Below are 6,465 nucleotides of genomic sequence, written 5' to 3'. Positions count from 1 at the left end.
GAGACTCATAGATCTGCCACATCTGCAGATGAACTTAAAACACCTGAGTTTCCCAGCATGTTCTCTGCCTGCTATAACTCTAGGCAAAGAGGTGTAGCTATTTTAATACACAAAAACATAAATTTCACAGTATTGGACACAGTTTCTGATCCAGAGGGTAGATTTATAATGTTAAAAATATCTATACAGAACCAAAGCTTATGTATCGTCAGCATATACTGTCCAAATATTGATGACCCTCCATTCTTTCATAATTTTTTCTCTGTACTCTCCGAACACTGTCCACTTATACTTGGAGGTGATTTTAATTTTTGGATGAATTCCTTAACAGACTGGCTCAGTACAGCTGGGACTCAGCGCAATTGGCAATCCACTAACATAGTTAAACAGTACATGAGTGATTATGGGCTTTGTGATGCATGGTGATCTCTTCATCCTAACCGTAGAGAATATACTTTTTTTTCGCACGTCCATCACTCTCATTCACGTTTGGATTATTTTCTAGTCAGCAGCTCATTGTTGGCTGACATTTCAGACCCTGAGATACACCCCATAGCTGTCAGCGACCATGCTCCGGTTTCTTTAACTCTGGTAAATAAAAAGACAATCCCACCAAGCAAAAACTGGAGGTTTAATACATCACTGCTTAAAGACGAAGGTTTTATAGAATTTTTTAAAAAGGAGTGGGCTTTATATTTAGAACATAATGACCTGCCTGGAACATCAGCATCTATTCTTTGGGAGGCAGGAAAGGCAGTGATGAGAGATAAAATAATCTCTTTCTCATCACATAAGAAAAAAACGGAAAACAAACGTATTCAGGAGTTAGAAGAAATCATCAAGTCTTTGGAGGCGTCCACAGAAGAAGAGTCAATGAGCAAATTACGTAAATCTAAATTAGAACTTCATGGAATTATTGACAAAAAGACACAATTTTTAGCACAAAGACTACGAATAGAAAACTTTGAACATAGTAATAAATCAGGTAAATTCTTAGCTAGCCAATTAAAAATAAATAAAGAGAAAACTACCATATCTGCTGTTAAAGACTCAACCGGGAATATAGAATATGATCCTGAAAGAATAAACAACACCTTCAGAGACTTTTACCAAACTTTGTACTCACCACAGATAAACCCATCAGGTAACGAGATCAATGAGTTCCTTGACAGGATAACACTTCCTAAATTATCAGACAGCCAAGTTACAGTCCTGGACTCGCCACTAACATCAGCGGAGCTCCAGGAAGCCCTTAAATCCATGACTAATAGGAAAGCTCCAGGTCCAGATGGGTTCCCAGTAGAATTCTACAAAGAATTGTGGATCATTCTGGCTCCAACATTTTTCAGAATGGTGAGGGAAATCGAAGAGAGTGGCAGATTACAACCAAACATGAATTCAGCCAATATTAGTCTCTTGTTAAAACCAGGCAAAGACCCGGCATTTCCTACCAGCTATCGCCCAAATTCTCTTATTAATGTTGATCTCAAAATAATTTGTAAAGCCCTGGCCAAAAGATTAGAGAAGGTAACCCCCTTCATAATACACCCTGACCAAACTGGTTTCATTAAGGGTAGACAATCACTCACAAATTCACGCAGATTACTTAATTTGATAGATTTCTCTTACAGTAGAAACATAGAAACTAGTATATTATCTCTAGATGCAGAAAAAGCTTTTGATAGAGTTAACTGGAAGTTCTTATTTGCAACTTTACATAAATTTGGTTTTGGGAACTTCTTCATAAACTGGCTACAAACATTATACAGCTCACCAACAGCACGTGTCAGGACGAACAACCAAATATCAGCTAGCTTCTGTCTTCAGAGGGGGACCAGGCAGGGATGCCCACTCTCCCCTTCACTATTTGCTATCTTTATTGAACCACTAGCAGCAGCAATTAGGCAAACAACAGATATTAAAGGGATAAAGTGTAAGAAAATAGAACATAAGATCAGTCTTTATGCAGATGATGTTTTACTCTTTCTCCAGAATTCTCAATCCTCTCTCTCCCAAGCAATAGAACTGATAAACTCTTTTTCCAGAGTTTCAGATTACTCTATAAACTGGTTAAAATCCACAGTTCTACCAATTAATTTCTCATTTGTCAATTTGCTTAATACACAATTGGAGTCAGGGAATATCACATACCTGGGAATTAATATCTCTCCCAAGTTAGCAGATCTAACCAAACTAAATTACATCTCACTTTTAAGGAAAGTGGAAGATGATCTTGCTAGATGGAAATGCTTACCAATATCACTCATGGGGAGAGTTGCTACAATTAAAATGATGGTCTTACCCAGAATAAATTACCTATTCTCGATGATCCCAAACAAACCTCCAGCTGACTGGTTTAAATCTCTGGACTCCTCAATTACTAAATTCCTTTGGCAGGATAAACCCCCACGAATTAGCTTAAAAACGCTTCAGAAGACCAAAGACAGAGGAGGACTGGATTTACCCAACTTTTATTATTATTTCTTAGCCAACAGGCTGCAATATATACCAAGATGGTTGCAAGATAACCCATTTCTAACCCTAACCCATATAGAACAGACACTTTGCAATATGATAGAGCTTTCAGACTCACCATTTATTAGCTCAAGCATAAGAAAACATGAAAGCTTCAAAAGTATTAGTATCAGCACTTCTCTGACAGCATGGTGGGAGTATCTTAAAATGACAGAGTCTTCACTAGTACCATGCAATCGCACACCTATCTGGAATAATCCTGACATTTTGCAAAACAACAAAATGATGAACCTTCCGGACTGGAAAAATAAAGGAATCCTATACCTGGAACACATATATGAAGGGTTGGACTTCATCCCATTTAATCAAATAGTCTCCCAATTTGGAATGGATAAGAATAGCTTTTTAGAATATCACCAAATTAAATCTGTAGTCAAACAAAAATTTAAGCTCAATAAAATAGAATTACAAACACCACCAAGAGTATTAGACCTTTATAATCTCAAACCCCCCAAACTACTGTCTAAAGTATATAAGACACTGTCCAAAATAGACGATAAAATTGCAATCCCTATTGAAAAATGGGAGGTGGATCTATCAGTCAGCTTTGACCAGGACTTCTGGTCCCAAACTTGTTTAAAAACTTTTAAAATGATCAGACACCCCAATTTACAATTAATTCAGTACAAAATTCTACACAGAGTACACTATACAGGTCATCGGATGTTCAGGATGGGGTTTGTGTCGTCTGACACCTGTACACACTGCACAAACAACATTCCTGACAATTACATTCATGCACTGTGGTCCTGCCCACCTGTCCAGGAATTTTGGGGTAGAGTATGTGAGGATCTGTCAAATTGTCTGAAATGTCATATCCCAACTTCCCCCTCTCTTTGTTTACTGGGAAACCTGGACGATGTCCCGATTGCAACATCTTTGGTTCATGTGGTTCTGACTGCCATATGCATCGCTAAGAAAACTATCCTCTTGAATTGGAACAATAAAGAAACTCTCTGCATTAACCAGTATAGAAATCTTTTGTTAGATCATATTGCACTTGATATAGCCTCTGCTTCCACTTCAGATGAATCTCTCTGGGCTCCTTTGATCGGTTTCATCACATAGCGAGGGTGGGGGGCCGTTGATGTTGTCCTGCGGGATGGTGTGGGTGGGGGGGTGTGGGGTCTGAGTTTGGAGTATCCGGATGTTCCCTGGAGGTGGGTTCACTGGGGGTGTCTGGGACTGGGGGGCCTTTGCCCCCCTCTGGAGGTGCTTGGGTTGCCTCGGGGGGTGGACTGCTGGCGGTTGTGAGTGGGGCTCCTTGGGGATCTTGGTGGCGGCCATGGGTCACTGCCTGGCGGCTGCAATGCCCCTGGGCGGGTCTGGGTGGGGGCCTGGGGGCTCGGGGTTTGGGGGTGGCCGGCCCCGTGTGGGGATCTGGACGGGGCCTTGGGGGTCGGGTCCTGACATGTATGCTGCCGGGAAGAAGGCAGGGACACCCAGCAGTGCCTGGCTCGGGTTCGGGGGCCTCAGGTAGACCTTGGCTCCTCTGCTGTTCCATCACAGGGGAGGGGGAGGTCCAGGAGGGGGAGGACCCAACCTTACCTGGATGTCCCATGTCTTATATATTCTGGAAGTTGCGCAAATGCAGGGGTGGGCATAGATATTCTGCTGGGGTGGGGCTGGGTTGGTGCCCTCGGACTCCGTGAGGCTCTGTAATGCTGCTGCTTTGGGCCCTGGCAGGATGGGCTGGGGTCTCCATGCCCTGGGTGGCAGTTTGACAACAGAGGTGCCTATTGGGGCCAGCAGGGGAGCTGGCTCCCTGGAGGGCTAAGCCCAACCAGCCATTCCTCCCCATCCCCGCATATTTCTCTCCTCCTGCTCCCTCACATCATCACACAAACATACACATAGGACCTTGGGGGGTAGGCAAGTCAGGGAGTGCGGGTATGGACCCCATTTCCGCATTCCTGTGGAAACCTGCCCCCCAATTTTATTTGCACCTTATACACTTCCACTGACGACATTCCACACAAACACACTCTTAGGGCATTGGGAGTGAGCACATTCAACGGCATTTGGCAGGGGGATATTTCAGCCTCCTCCCGAGTGCCGGTGCCCACTTCCAATTTTAAACCGCACTTAGACACTGATGGCTGAGGGTGTAAGTGGGGTGGTGCAGTGGCATCAGCTGGCATATGCTGGATGATGCCCGCACTGCCCACTCACCACAGCCATGGAATATACCTCATGATCACACAACACTATATTGGAGCAGGCGGAGGGAGACTAGGAGTCTTAGCCACCTCTGTTGTTGCTAGGCTTCCTGGGGCTGGAGGCTAGGAGGGAGATCTGGCCGTCTGGTTGGGGTCTGGGGTGGTGGGTTGCTGTGCTCAGCATTGGGCGGGGGAGCCTGCTCATCAGCACCCCAGCAGAAAGGGTCAAACTCTGGTTACCGGTGATGGTTGTACCCAATGTGCAGCAGTACCGGGACCAGAGTGAATAGGGTGTGTATGGGGAGCATGAGTGGGTGTCCGGCGTGCATTTTTGTAAGTCTTGGGTTGTATGTGCATGTGTGAGAATGAGGGAGGGAGCGTGTGACTGTGTTTGTGTATCACTGTATATGTCAGGTGGGGCCTTTGGGTCCTCCCCTCTCCTGGAACTTCTCTTGATGATATAGATCTCTGTCCCCCCTCCCCCTGCCACACCTGGTGTGGGGGCTTGTGCCTTGGTCTGCCTGAGTGTTCGTGGCAACCGGGTCTGGGGGTTTAAGATTTTGGCATCTGCCTGTTAGCTCCCGGTGGCTGCCTGGTGGGGTCTGGGTCCCTGGGCTCTGCTGGGTCCCCGGCGGGGGTGGTCGCCTCTGGGTCCCGGGTCGCTGGGTCCCGGGCTCGGCCGGCTAGGGGGTGGGAGGCTGCGGGCGGGCCTGTGGGCTTGCCGCTGATATCTCCAGGGACTCTGCCGGCTGCTGGTTGTGGCCCCCCGGGGCGATCCTCTGTGCCTCTCGAGGGGGGCAGGGGCCTTCCTTGTTGCAGTCTCCTTGGGGTTCCTGCGTTCTGGGGCAGCGCCTGGATCTCTGGGACTTGGAGCTCCCCCCGTCTCCTGCGCATCTTTGGGGGGCGGATCTGTGGTCCCTCACACTCTCTGTTGGGCGCTCCTATAGAAAAACCTTAAATAAACAAGCGCGTGTACACACACAGGTGCTCACATGGTGCTCTCAAAAGTATGGGCTTGGGCACGTTAAACACAGGTCTTAAGACTATGGTGGGCACTTAATGCGTTGTGATTTATTATCGTGATTCTTCAGTTAAGCAATATTGATTATATATATATTTTTTTCTTTTCATCAAGTTGACGCAGTGATAGGTAGATCTTGTTGTATTGTTGTTGTGTCCCTTTTTTGTGTCCCTTTGTTTTTTTTTTGTCTTCTTTTTCTGCAGGTCTAGAAGCAGACTCTTGTTCATTTTTGTTTATTTTTGTGGACCCCCCCCCCCCCCCCCCCCCCCCCTCTCTCCCCACCTTTTCTTTTCCTTTCTCTTTCACCTCTGTCTCCGTGTCTGGTCGGAATTACAAAGCATTCAACAACAATAACAATAAAGTTTTAAGTATCAGGCGTGACATTAAAAGCAAACGCTTTGATGCTCCACCTGAGAATAAATCTGTAAGGCTTGTCACCAGCATTCAGACATCAATTCTGCTTGCTTCACAGCCAGACAGGACACGTTAAAAAAAAAAAAGTCTCCCAGTCTCAAGTGTTCCAGTGTCCCATGTCTCAAGTCTCCCAGTCTCGAGTGTTCCAGTGTCCCAAGTCTCAAGTCTCCCAGTCTCAAGTGTCCCAAGTCTCAAGTCTCCCAGTCTCAAGTGTCCCAAGTCTCAAGTCTCCCAGTCTCCAGTGTTCCAGTGTCCCAAGTCTCAAGTCCCCCAGTCACGAGTGTTCCAGTGTCCCAAGTCTCAAGTCTCCCAGTCACGAGTGTTCCAGTGTCCCAA

The sequence above is a fragment of the Nothobranchius furzeri genome, chromosome 1 (genome assembly GCF_043380555.1).
Source record: "Nothobranchius furzeri strain GRZ-AD chromosome 1, NfurGRZ-RIMD1, whole genome shotgun sequence".
Taxonomy (NCBI): Eukaryota; Metazoa; Chordata; class Actinopteri; order Cyprinodontiformes; family Nothobranchiidae; genus Nothobranchius; species Nothobranchius furzeri.
The sequence above is the reverse complement of the archived record's forward strand: the minus strand, read 5'-3'. Positions refer to the sequence as shown.